Source organism: Acipenser ruthenus, chromosome 59 (assembly GCF_902713425.1).
Source record: "Acipenser ruthenus chromosome 59, fAciRut3.2 maternal haplotype, whole genome shotgun sequence".
Taxonomy (NCBI): Eukaryota; Metazoa; Chordata; class Actinopteri; order Acipenseriformes; family Acipenseridae; genus Acipenser; species Acipenser ruthenus.
In genome coordinates, this window is record NC_081247.1 from 3,432,094 (window position 1) to 3,445,938 (window position 13,845).

Here is a 13,845-nt window from a genome sequence, read left to right on the forward strand (position 1 = left end):
ATGCATGTACAGTTAATTAATACTGCCCTGTACACATTTTTTGTATAAACTTAGCCCAACAGCGACCCTCACATTGTGCCTGGCATCGTATGCTGATTAGACGTCAGAGACAGCGCCGCCAGGCAATCAAAAGAAGCGCTTAGTCTATTAATTAAGCTATTGATCATTTACACCGTGCAAACGTTTCAGGCAGCGTTTGGCTTTTTGTATAGTTTGTCTACTACACTTTAGCCTGTTGCAAATAAAATCCAACCTGGTTTTTATTTGACGTTTTTTTCTCAGCGTGTGGATCTAGGGGCTTGTGATTTGTGACCTATTGGAGATCGACGCACTGGTTACTTCTGTTTTAGCGCAGTAAGAAAATATAGGCTGCCAGTAGATTGATAATGAACAGGTAAACTGATAATTTACCTTTTGATTAGTTTTTTAGGCGTTTACTATTCAAATGTGCACATATCTGGTATTTATGAATTCGGGACACTCGGAGCATTTCAAGACTAATGTATTTTTACCTGTGGAACTAAAGCTGTCAATATTCCGTCATCTTGTATGACAAGTTACATGATAAGCTATGTCACTTAAACTTGCTTCACCATTGGTTGACACCCTCATGACTAATCGGTCTCAGTCAGTCTTCAAATCTGAAGACATCTCGACTGAAATCTGTGTAATCTTGGTTTTAAGGGCGCGCACACTGCTACGATTCATCCAGACTGTACGGCCGATGAGATGAGTCGGGACTGCTTGAGTCGGGCTTAACTGTGCACTCGGGCTCACACACACTGCGCTAGTCCCGCCCTTTTATTTTCTTTACAAGCTTATCAGTTACCTTATTGGTTGCAATAACAGATTGATTATTTATTACAAAACAGGTGCCAGACATTACAAATGTAACTTCTTAGGGTGATGAAATACAACTTTTGTCTGAAGCAGCCGCACGCGCACAGAGTGAAGCGGGAAGCTTGTCTGGAGTCTCTCTCGAGCTGATTTCAAACAGTAAAGAAGCAACGGCTTTTATTTCATTTGGCTTTTTGTTCTCTTTAACTACACTGAATTTACCTCAGTTGTTGGTTATTTATTATATTATTATTCTAGAAACTGGAAGCGAGGTAAGTTATTTTTTTAAAATGATTTATTACAAAAAATTATCGTGACAGTAGGCTAACCGTTAAATGAACGCTGTGGGTAAATTGATTTTCAAAATTGCCACACAATTTAATTATTTACAACTTGTTGGAAACGATGTAACAGTAAATATTGTAGTTTTTTTTTAAAAATAGTCCCTGACAGGGGCATTTACACGAATACATATGTTTTATTGGGGTTGTTTTAAGCCGAATAACCCAAGAATTGCTTTTTTTTTTTTTTTTTTAAATACCGTCACCGTTTCCCAAGAATAATGTCGTTTCCCCAGTAATGTTGTTGAAGCTGACACCCTGGGATCCTTCAAGAAGCTGCTTGATGAGATTCTGGGATCAATAAGCTACTAACAACCAAACGAGCAAGATGGGCTGAATGGCCTCCTCTCGTTTGTAAACTTTCTTATCTTCTTATTTCAAAGCGCTGACGAGACCAAGGATGAAAAAGGATTCGAGTCACTCGAGCGGTGCCGCTGCAGCCCAAAGCTAAGGTGGACAGCTGAGATTGAACAAGACCTGATTCCCTTTGTTTCTCATTGAAACAGACGGCTGTTAGTAACTGGTATGTATGTATGTATTTTATTCATTCATTCATTCATACATGTATTTGGACCATGTTGCTGATGTATCGGAGGGGTCAGGACGCCTAACTTTGTTTAATAGGGGGGGGGTAGGCAAAGTTGAATTAGAAATGCCGAGCGAGGCGAAATTATTTATTTTTGTTAAGAAGCTCTGGTAACCGTAATTTTTACTGTTCAGTCTTAAGTTACTGTTTTTGAAATAGTAAATCCATAAAATTGGACACGTGTTTCAGCATAAAATCCAGACTATTTACTAACTGAGCATTTGAGTACAAACACAAATAACATGGCAGAACCACTCCCATCTGCACAGCGCTGTACAGTACTTATAATTCCAACATGCAGCTTATTAGGAAGTGCTAAACAAACAGTAACATGTACATCCTGATAATATGGCTTATTTATTGATCGATATTGACATATGTATGTTAATAGTTAAATATTCCTTGCTCGTCTTTGTTTTAAATGTAGTGCTGGATGTTTTACACGTTTTTTACACGATGTTTCATACATAACATAATCCTCCCCCTCCCTTTAAAACCTCCTGCACTATAGTATTTAATAATTGTGTAAAACTACAGGGTTTATTCTGAAGGCGAAAATATCAACACACTGAATGAGAAAAGAGGTTTTGTCTTACCCTGATCGGCAGCCCGCTGCAGCTGAGGGTAATCACGCAGCAGCCTGACAGGCTCCAGCTGTATTAGATCCGCTCTTGGTGAAATGGTTGGACATGTACAATGTTGCGCGGCTGCGTGTCTGTGTGTACTACATGCCTCCCTCTGGACACGCTCAAACTCCCCAGCTAAATACCGATTCTGGCTGGTTATCTCTTTCCCGCAGTTAAGATCGGTTGTGCTCAGTTTTGTTTTGACATCACAATTGAGTTTTTCCCGACTGGGTGTCGCACACTGCTAAGACTTAATTACTGACCACAACGATACACTGGTGATTTACTATGCATGTACAGTTAATTAATACTGCCCTGTACACATTTTTTGTATAAACTTAGCCCAACAGCGACCCTCGCATTGTGCCTGGCATCGTATGCTGATTAGACGTCAGAGACAGCGCCGCCAGGCAATCAAAAGAAGCGCTTAGTCTATTAATTAAGCTATTGATCATTTACACCGTGCAAACGTTTCAGGCAGCGTTTGGCTTTTTGTATAGTTTGTCTACTACACTTTAGCCTGTTGCAGATAAAATCCAACCTGGTTTTTATTTGACGTTTTTTTCTCAGCGTGTGGATCTAGGGGCTTGTGATTTGTGACCTATTGGAGATCGACGCACTGGTTACTTCTGTTTTAGCGCAGTAAGAAAATATAGGCTGCCAGTAGATTGATAATGAACAGGTAAACTGATAATTTACCTTTTGATTAGTTTTTTAGGCGTTTACTATTCAAATGTGCACATATCTGGTATTTATGAATTCGGGACACTCGGAGCATTTCAAGACTAATGTATTTTTACCTGTGGAACTAAAGCTGTCAATATTCCGTCATCTTGTATGACAAGTTACATGATAAGCTACGTCACTTAAACTTGCTTCACCATTGGTTGACACCCTCATGACTAATCGGTCTCAGTCAGTCTTCAAATCTGAAGACATCTCGACTGAAATCTGTGTAATCTTGGTTTTAAGGGCGCGCACACTGCTACGATTCATCCAGACTGTACGGCCGATGAGATGAGTCGGGACTGCTTGAGTCGGGCTTAACTGTGCACTCGGGCTCACACACACTGCGCTAGTCCCGCCCTTTTATTTTCTTTACAAGCTTATCAGTTACCTTATTGGTTGCAATAACAGATTGATTATTTATTACAAAACAGGTGCCAGACATTACAAATGTAACTTCTTAGGGTGATGAAATACAACTTTTGTCTGAAGCAGCCGCACGCGCACAGAGTGAAGCGGGAAGCTTGTCTGGAGTCTCTCTCGAGCTGATTTCAAACAGTAAAGAAGCAACGGCTTTTATTTCATTTGGCTTTTTGTTCTCTTTAACTACACTGAATTTACCTCAGTTGTTGGTTATTTATTATATTATTATTCTAGAAACTGGAAGCGAGGTAAGTTATTTTTTTTAAATGATTTATTACAAAAAATTATCGTGACAGTAGGCTAACCGTTAAATGAACTTTTCAAAATTGCCACACAATTTATTATTTACAACTTGTTGGAAACGATGTAACAGTAAATATTGTAGTTTTTTAAAAAAAAATAGTCCCTGACAGGGGCATTTACACGAATACATATGTTTTATTGGGGTTGTTTTAAGCCGAATAATCCAAGAATTGCTTTTTTTTTTTTTTTTTTTTAATACCGTCACCGTTTCCCAAGAATAATGTCGTTTCCCCAGTAATGTTGTTGAAGCTGACACCCTGGGATCCTTCAAGAAGCTGCTTGATGAGATTCTGGGATCAATAAGCTACTAACAACCAAACGAGCAAGATGGGCTGAATGGCCTCCTCTCGTTTGTAAACTTTCTTATGTTCTTATTTCAAAGCGCTGACGAGACCAAGGATGAAAAAGGATGAAAAAGGATTCGAGTCACTCGAGCGGTGCCGCTGCAGCCCAAAGCTAAGGTGGACAGCTGAGATTGAACAAGTCCTGATTCCCTTTGTTTCTCATTGAAACAGACGGCTGTTAGTAACTGGTATGTATGTATGTATTTTATTCATTCATTCATTCATACATGTATTTGGACCATGCTGCTGATGTATCGGAGGGGTCAGGACGCCTAACTTGAATTAGGCAAATTTCTAATTTGAGGCAAAGTTGAATTAGAAATGCCAAGCGAGGCGAAATTATTTATTTTTGCTAATAAGTTCTGGTAAACGAAATTTTTACTGTTCAGTCTTAAGTTACTGTTTTTGAAATACTAAATCCATAAAATTGGACACGTGTTTCAGCATAAAATCCAGACTATTTACTAACTGAGCATTTGAGTACAAACACAAATAACAACATGGCAGAACCACTCCCATCTGCACAGCGCTGTACAGTACTTATAATTACATACATGTACATCCTGATAATATGGCTTTATTTATTTACGTATGTTAATAGTTAAAATATTCTTTGCTCGTCTTTGTTTTAAATGTAGTGCTGGATGTTTTACACGTTTTGTTATCAGACATTACTGGAATCAGTTATCACAACAAAACCAGCTGCTACCAGACTTTCAGAAAGTAACGGCTTACAGCACGCCAACGCTTGGTGCTGATAGGTTTAAACAATATCCGCCCCCACATTGCATTGCTTGTGCTAATTGGTTGAAATGCTAGCCTTCACACAAAATAGGGTATTACTGCAGCCTATAGCGGCTGTCCCACAGCGGAAATTGCAGTTCTCACGTGGTATGTAGTGGGCGGTATGAGTTGTATAAGCAAGGAGTAAAGCTTAAAACTGTGTTTTCATTAATAACCAACAGAAGAACTAAAGCTTAAATGTGTTTTAATTAATAACCAAAAGAAATGCATTAATTATCACGCTAATTTGAAAATAATGTGTAATGGGCAGCAGTGTGGAGTAGTGGTTTGGGTTGTGGGTTCAATCCCCAATGGGGGACACTGCTGTTGTACCCTTGAGCAAGGTACTTTACCTAGATTGCTCCAGTAAAAACCCAACTGTATAAATGGGTAATTGTATGTAAAAATAATGTGATATCTGTATAATGTGAAATCTTGTAACAATTGTAAGTCGCCCTGGATAAGGGCGTCTGCTAAGAAATAAATAATAATAATAATGTTAAAATTCTGTTGCACTTTAGCGTCCATCTGAATGGGGTATTTCACAGGGTAATGATATGCGATATGTCATGTTTCAAATGCCTGCGCTGGTAAATATTGCAGTCTTTTAATTTTCATTTAAAGTAGAGGCTAGAAATCCCAAGTAGAAGGAAAGGAGTATGAGGCTTAATAGGGACCCAAAAATCAAAATAAGTGTATAACTTTGTAATTTTTTTTATGATTTTAGGCGTTGATTTAAAGAGCAAGTAAAAGTTACTTGTCTATGAAAAGTAATTACAAAACATTTTTTTTATTAGAATTTTAAAACCACAAACTTGTCTTGGCACACAGCAAATTTAAAAGTAAGTAAAGTCCACATATTTAAGCAGACTCCGTTTTGGTTTTGCAGTAATTACACACAGAAAAAGTGGTGAACCAGACACCAATGAAACAGAGCAATTATATTTTGGGCACTAAATCAAACAATGTCACGTTATATAGAAACCATAATACCAAGTGAGACACAGAAAAATGTGAAGCAATTTGTAAATCGAAGACGATAAGAAGCCGTATTAATTGGTAGTAAATTTGACTACAGAAAAGGTAAGCCATGAGCTGTGTGTTTGTTTTCTATTTTTCATGTATTCAGTTTTTTCCTTTGCATTTTATACAAAAAAAAAACACATTTTAAGTTTCAAAAAATATTCATGGAACCAACCAGTCCTTACATTTATTTCTAGTCTTCCAAGATTCTGAGGAAACATACTTTCCCATGTTGTCGTTTCTCATTAACTACAGTCTGAGAATGCGCAAGTGTATTAATACATTTTTAAAAATGCAGTTGTGAGAATTGCGATTTCAAACTGTTGATATTACAGTTTTCAGAAGTTTGTTTCTGTGCATTCTGTAAAAATTAAATCGCTTTCTACAGTAAGTTGTATTTTTTCTTTCGTTTATTTTTTTAATTCCGTTAACTGTTGCTTGATTACAATAAATACAAAACAATAAATAATGTATTAGCATTACTTGAACAGCAGAGCTTGAAAGAAAGTCCAGTACATAAATATCAAGTTATAGGTATATGAAATGGAAAAACATGGAAACTACTTCAAATGGAAAAGAGTAATGTTGAAATGGATAATCCCTTTGGTGTACAAATTACATACAATTGAAATTAAAGTACGACTACTTACTGCAGAAATCGCATTAGTGTTTATGTAGTACCCTGGACAAGGGTTACATTTATTAACGTAAGAACATAAAAAAAGTTTACAAACAAGAGGAGGCCATTCAGCCCATCTTGCTCGTTTGGTTGTAGTAGCACCGTGTAACAATTTTTTTTTTTTTTGTTCCTGGGTAGTAAGTGTTATTTCCTAATTGCTTATGCCTCAAAAGTATAGAAAATGGCTATTATTCCCCACAAACTTTGCTTTTGTGACCAGACAGTGATATTTTGAAATTTACCTATTTTCCAGAACATTCCAGATAGATTCTGTGCTGAGTAAACTTGGAGTAACTTCTAGAACTTTCCAGTAATATAAATAGTAGTATAAATACAGGGGCCTTAAGCCCACCAGTTCAGTTTAGTTCCAGCTGCCTAAGTGGATACATATCTGCATTTTTCTGAGATGGCATCAAGAGGCTGCAAGCATCCGGCAGACGCATTTTGCTATGTCTGCGGCCAATTTATCAAGACGAGCGAAAAAGTACTCCGTGGAAGCATCTGCTAAGATGTGTGAGGCCTACAAGGCATATTTTGGCATGCCTGTCGGGGATCAAGACAAACCCTGGGCACCTCATTTCACCTGCGAGTACTGCAAAAAAACTCTGGAAGGTAAGATGGACAATTGTTGCTCGGAATTTTATGTTATAAAATTTGTTAATTTTTAAAATTGTAAAAGTTTTTAATTTTAAAATGTTTTACAATTTTCAATGTTATTGAAAAAATATATTATATGAAAAATGTTGCGAGAATCTCTTACACATTAGTCATGGGTGAAATAAATGTATTTTTGTAGGATGGTACAGAGGGGAAAAGAGAGCCATGAAGTTCGCTATCCCAAGAATTTGGCGGGAACCCACTGACCACTCAAGCAACTGCTACTAATGCATGGTGGACCCTTCCAAACGTCGGACTGGCAAGAATGCACCTGCTATCACGTATCCGGACCTTCCTTCATCCATCGCCCCAGTGCCACACTGCCATGAGCTCCCCGTACCCACTCCTCCGGAGAGAGAGCAGCCGTCTTTAGAAAGAGAGCAGCAAGTCAGAGAGCGAGGAAGATGTTGTAGATCCAGATGACAATTTCAGAGTTGGAGCTGAGGAGAGAAACCCATACTACCCCAACCAAAAAGACCTCAATGACTTGATTAGAGATCTTGGTCTCGCCAAGTCCAATGCCGAGCTTTTGACGTCTAGGCTCAAGCAGTGGAACTTGTTGGATGAAAGTGTGGGCTCTGCTTCTGCCACAATGTGACCAGTCTGTTTGAGGCAATTGGAATCGCCTGTAACCAGAATGAGTGGCGCCTCTTCATTGACAGCTCATCCAGGAGCCTCAAAGCTGTGCTGCTCCATAATGGTAACAAGTACCCTTCTCTTCCCCTGGCTCACTCGGTGCACCTCAAAGAGGATTACAACAGCATCAAGACCTTGCTGGACGCCTTGAAGTAAGATGAGTACGGCTGGGAGGTCATAGGAGACTTCAAAATGGTGGCATTCCTGATGGGTCTCCAAGGCAGTTTTACCAAGTTTCCCTGCTATCTTTGCCTTTGGGACAGCAGGGACACCAAGGCGCACTACCACAGGTGGGACTGGCCACAGCAGACCGAGTTCTCTGTGGGGAGGAACAACGTCAAGTGGGAGCCACTGGTGGACCCCCGGAAGGTGCTGGTGCCACCACTGCACATCAAATTGGGCCTTATGAAACAATTTGTCAGAGCTCTAGATAAGGAGTCGGCAGCCTTCAAGTACCTTCAAGACTTCTTCCCTACGCTGTCTGAGGCAATGGTCAAAGCCAGTGTCTTCGTCGGACCACAGATAAAGAAGATCCTGGAGTGCAATGAATTCCCCAAGAAGCTCACTAGTAAGGAGAAAGCGGCTTGGAACAGCTTTGTCGCAGTGGTTCAGTGGTTCGGGGCTTCCTGGGCAATCACAAGGCCGAAAACTATGTGGAGCTGGTTGAGACTCTGGTGAAGAACTATGGCACAATGGGCTGTAGGATGTCCCTCAAAGTCCATGTCCTTGATGCTCATCTTGATAAATTCAAGGAGAACATGGGAGCGTACTCGGAGGAGCAAGGCAAGCGCTTCCACCAGGATATACTGGACTTTGTACGCCGCTACCAAGGACAGTATAACGAGAACATGATGGGAGACTACATTTGGGGGCTGATTCGTGAAAGTGATTTACAGTATAATCGTAAATCTCGAAAAACTACTCGCTTCTAAATCTTTTGTAGTCATTTTTGTATTACTTTAGTATAAATACATGTTAATTTGGATTCATATGTTGTTTTTTTCTGACTTTATGTGAACGAAAAGACACAAATTCGCCTGTTTTCTCATTGGAAATAGGTACATTTCAAAATATCACTGTCCTGGTCACAAAAGCAAAGTTTGTGGGGAATAATAGCCATTTTCTGTACTTTTGAGGCATAAGCAAATAGGAAATAACACTTACTACCCAGGAACAAAAATTGTGTTACATAGGATCTCATCAAGCAGCTTCTTGAAGGATCCCAGGGTGTCGGCTTCAACAACATTACTGGGGAGTTGGTTCCAGACCCTCACAATTCTCTGTGTATAAAAGTGCCTCCTATCTTCTGTTCTGAATGCCCCTGTGATTACTATTGTAGGCAATTTTTATATTCCGAAGAGCAATAAATTAAAGGACCTCCAAAAACTGTAGGGGATAAAGAGATACCTTCGACTGTTAAGATCTCGGTGGGACCTCTACAATAAAGTGTCCTATTATAATGTACAAACCCGTTTTTAATACCGCTCTCTGAAAACGATGGCGGATTTACACGTTACAACAAGCCAAAAATAGACCACATTCCAGACTGTTCAAAGTTCATAAATCGTGTTTGTTCAACATGAGCAAATGACTTAATACTGTGAATCTCTTCTTAGAAAGATGGTATTTATTAAGCATGCAACAAAATAAGTTTGAAAATCACACCAGTTACACAATTAATGTCACATTAAAAGCATTACAATGAGAACTAATGTTTAAAACAACAATTTACCAAAGAAATATTAGCACATACTGACACAACAACAAGGGTCACACAATACCTGAATAGATATTTGAGTATTGTTACCTATCCTGGAAAGCAGTCGCTTTCAGCGTTCTCTTGCCTTGTGTTTCTCCAAGTGTGCGGGCCCCCAACCTTGATGTATAAATACTGAGAGCTGAGGGCTCCAGGTGCAGTCTTGTAGTTTCTTTGAATCTGAGCGAGCAGGAATCAGCAGTCAGGGGATAGCACACAGGCTATTGCAGAGGGACAGAGTAGGGGAATAGTGCAGGGGGATAGAGCAGAGGCAAGGAGCTAATGTTTACAGTTGGCTTTTATACTTTTCAACAAAGAGATTATTTGAATTTTCCCGCTGCATGCTCTGATTGGCTATTTTGTAGCTGAATGGGCTTGAAACCTTGATTGATTGCTCCCCCTTCCTGTCTGATTAGTTCATTATCATAATCTGGAAAGGGGAAACTTTTAAAACGTGCATAACTTTTGCTAAATAATTCAGGTTTTATTCTGAATTCCCATTATTTTTACCATAAGAAATTACATTTCTTTAGACACCAAATATGTCGGGTTGCAACTTTGGTTAGACATTGCAAACAGTTTAATTCTCTTAGGGATTTATTACCTGGGTTATTCTATACTTGTTAGGCCATTTAAGAATAAAAAACGCTTGCATCTTGTACGCATAGTGGTATTAAATCAATATGATGTGAAATTTGTCTTAAATGTCCGATTTCCTAAAACATTGTCTACATCTAACAAAATAAGCAAAAAGAAAATAGAATTCTAAAATAATGGCAACACGCAATACAAAATCTTGATACAGGTCTATACAAGCAACAGTAGTACACTAATTATAAATGTCGAGGGAAGCCTCTTCTGCATGGTTCGTCATGAGCATGTTGCAACATTGTTTTCCGGTAACTCCGAGGGATTATCCACCTGGGTATATTATCCTTTTCATGGGTAAACTCAGGTAGTCAGGTAGTCTGTTTTAAGGGAGATCTTTTGCTTCTGACTTGCCAGGATTTTCAGTTCAGGATCATCGAGCAGGCTAGCTGGGGTGAGTGGGTTCGCTTCAGCATCTTGGACATGGCTGTGCATCTTGCAGATTGTAGCATCCCCTTCTTGCATTTCTACCAAATCTGTGGGTAGCTCTTCGTTGTACAAGGTGGCAGTCACCTGTGGTGATAGGGCTATATCTTGTCTGCGGATGATGGCATGGACCATTACTTGGAGTTCTGGGCTGAGTTCCCAGTTTTCTCCGTTCGAAGCACCCTCTTTTGCCAGCCTGTCTGCTTGGTCGTTCCCTTGTTTTTCAAGTGCCCCACTACCTTCTTCCAGTAGATCTTGAGGCCATGTTCAGAGACAAGTTGATAGATAGCCAGTATCAGCTCTAGGTTTGCAACTGGTTTACCATCGGGTTTCTTCATGCCTTTTCGTTTCCAGCCAGACGGGTAGTTAATAAAACTGTCCTTTGTGTATGAAGAGTCTGTACAGATTACAAATTCTGTAATGTCCTGCTGGATAGCTGTTTGGACAGCCAGCAAAGCTCCTACCAACTCGGCATATTGGCTGGTTTTTTATTACAGGTGGTAACTCTTTTGGAACGAATTATGTTCCCAAATTAGTCCCACTCCTGCCTTCAGTGTTCCTCCCTTCCTAGTTGCGCTGCCATCTACGTAGATGTTTGGCAGTCCCCGACACACATCTTCATTGTACTTCTGCACTGGGTTCGCACATAGTGCAGTCGTGAAGTTCCGCTAGGTTTTGTGCTACTTCACTCTTCTTGTCCTTTGCATATCGTACTTCTATCGGGAGCCCTTCAACTGCCAAAATCCAGGAGGCAATCGGGCTGCTTGACACTCTGCCATCTCGGATTGTCTGGCTGTTCAGGAAGGCAATGGTACGGTGCCGTGTCTCCAGGATGATTTTTACGCCACACACAAGATTCTTGAAGTGTTGTATTGCCCATATTGTGGCAAATAAAGCTTTCTTGCAGTCTGAGTATTTGAGTTCTACTTCACTCAGGGTTTTGCTTGCGTATGCCACGATCCATTTTTCATTGTCGTGCATCTGGCACAGGACTGCACTGACACTCTGATCTGTGAATCCTGTGAACTCCTTACTCTTATCAGGATATGCTAGGGATGGGGCTTGCGTGATAGTCTTTAAGTACTGTTGTGGCTTTTTCTTGCTTTGACCCCATATCCAAGGTTCTTCTTTCTTTAATAAACTTAGAGAGGTTTTGCAATCCTCGCGTAGTCATCCACGAAGTGACGCAAGTAGTTATATATGCCCAGAAAACTGTGGACTTCTTTTACAGAAGTGGGTGGTCTTACAGCTCGCAGGGCTTCTGTTCGGCTTTGCTGTGGTTGTATGCCTTCTGTTCCTATTTCAAAGCCAACGTAGTTCACCTGTTTTCTACACCACTGTCCTTTAGTAAGTGGTATTTTGGCACCTGCCTTTTCTAGTTGGTGTAGTACATACCCAAGTGTCTCAAGGTGTTCTTCCCAGATGTCACTCCATACCAAAATGTCATCCACATAGATAGAAATCTTCCTTGTTGCTGCATCTGGGAATACTTTGCGCAAATTCCGCTGGCGAGTTGGAGTAGCCAAATGGGCACCTATTCCATGTGAACTGACAATTGTTGAAAGAGAAGGCTAATTTGTACTGGTCTCTAGGGTCCACTTTCAGGGTCCAAAATCCATTAGACACATAGACGGCTGTGAAGAACTTTGCATGTTTAACCTTGGTAAGGGTTTTATCTAAGTAGGCCATGGGCCATCTAGATGGAACTTGTTTAGCTGCCTGTAAGCAATGGTTATCCTCCACTTTCCTTTAGGCTTCAGGACCGGCCAGATAAGCGAGTTATAGGTGGAGTTACATTCCCTGATAAGGCCTCATTCCGATAGTTTGTCAATTGTCTATTGTATTGACTCATGGGCTGCGATGGGGATCCTGTACTGTCTGACATAAACTGGTTTTTGTCCAGTGTCAGCTGGTATTTTGACCATATGTACGTTGGTTTCCCCACAATCATAGGAATATTTAGAGTAAAGTCTCATATGCTTACGAATCAATTGCTCCAGTTGTAGCCGCTGTGTATTTGTCTCCAATGCATTTGTTGTGGAGATCTTTTCTTTCAGCTGCTCTTCAAATCCAGGGAAGATTTCTTCAGTCTGTACCTGGACTCTGTCTTCCGTGACTTCTAATAAGTCATTTGCAGGTATTGGCACTACTTTGTTTATGTGGTGTGGCTGGCAGTTTTATCTCATCAGTCACCTAGACGGAGAGGACCAATTCCCCCCTTTTCTATCCTGCTGTTGTATAAATCGTCTTTTGTTTGTAGGGCAGATGGATTGAATGAAAATTAGTCCTTGAGGTAGTGTGTGACATTGTTTTGCTTCTCCACATTGTCTGGTACTGTTCCTATAACTGGGACAGTGCGTTCCAAATAATGGAAGTTGTTTGCAATTGCCAATCCTATCTCTGTGTGTGCAGGGATTGTGACTGATTCTGCACTGAGATTGTCCACCAAAAGGTAAGAAGAATTTGATGTAAACTCTATGTAGTCCATTTTAGCTACTGCAAGGTTCAGGTTGGAGAAGTAGATCCCTGGTTGGAAAAATGCTTCCTTTTCGGGTAATCCTTGTCCTTCTTGGGGTGCAATTTGCACTAGGATACTCCTCTGTTGTGCTGGGAGCGTAGTGTCTTGCGCAGTGACAACATGGCAGACCTGTGGGATTGTCTGCCCAGACAGCAACTTTGCGGTCTGTGATTGGGGAAGGGTCACCTTGCAGTCCGGTCCACAGCTGTTCACCAATTCTATCCACGCATATGCCGAGTCGCACTAGGAAGTCTGCTCCAAGATAGAAAGATTTACTGAGGTCTGGGATCACACAGTGTGCAGGAGTCTCCTATTTCCTAATCGGATCCACAGGTTGCATCTACCTGCAGCTCTGCAGGCCGCCTTGTGGTTGGGAACACTATGCAAGTGCTCTGCTTTATCAATGAAGGAAAGGTCTCTTCTCAGCCTCTGAAGTTTGTTGAACAGTTTTACATTGATCAATGTCCGTTCATATGTTAAGTACAGGGGATAAAGTTTGGCAACCGTGTCCTCTATTTGTAGTAGGACGTGGG

General features: G+C 40.5%; 1 long non-coding RNA gene across 2 annotated transcripts in view; it reads left to right on the forward strand.

Annotated features, from left to right (window-relative positions):
* The first annotated feature begins 930 nt into the window (after positions 1–930).
* The window catches only part of LOC131725045 (uncharacterized), a 43,393-nt gene continuing 30,478 nt past the window's right edge, over positions 931–13,845 (forward strand). The window contains exons 1-3 of one of the 2 annotated variants that reach the window (XR_009320404.1): positions 931–1,109; positions 1,562–1,701; positions 4,225–4,374. This is a non-coding gene — a long non-coding RNA (uncharacterized LOC131725045). Of the gene's footprint in view, positions 1,110–1,561; positions 1,702–3,671; positions 3,788–4,224; positions 4,375–13,845 lie in introns of those variants that run through there. The other variant, XR_009320405.1, reaches the window with a different exon arrangement.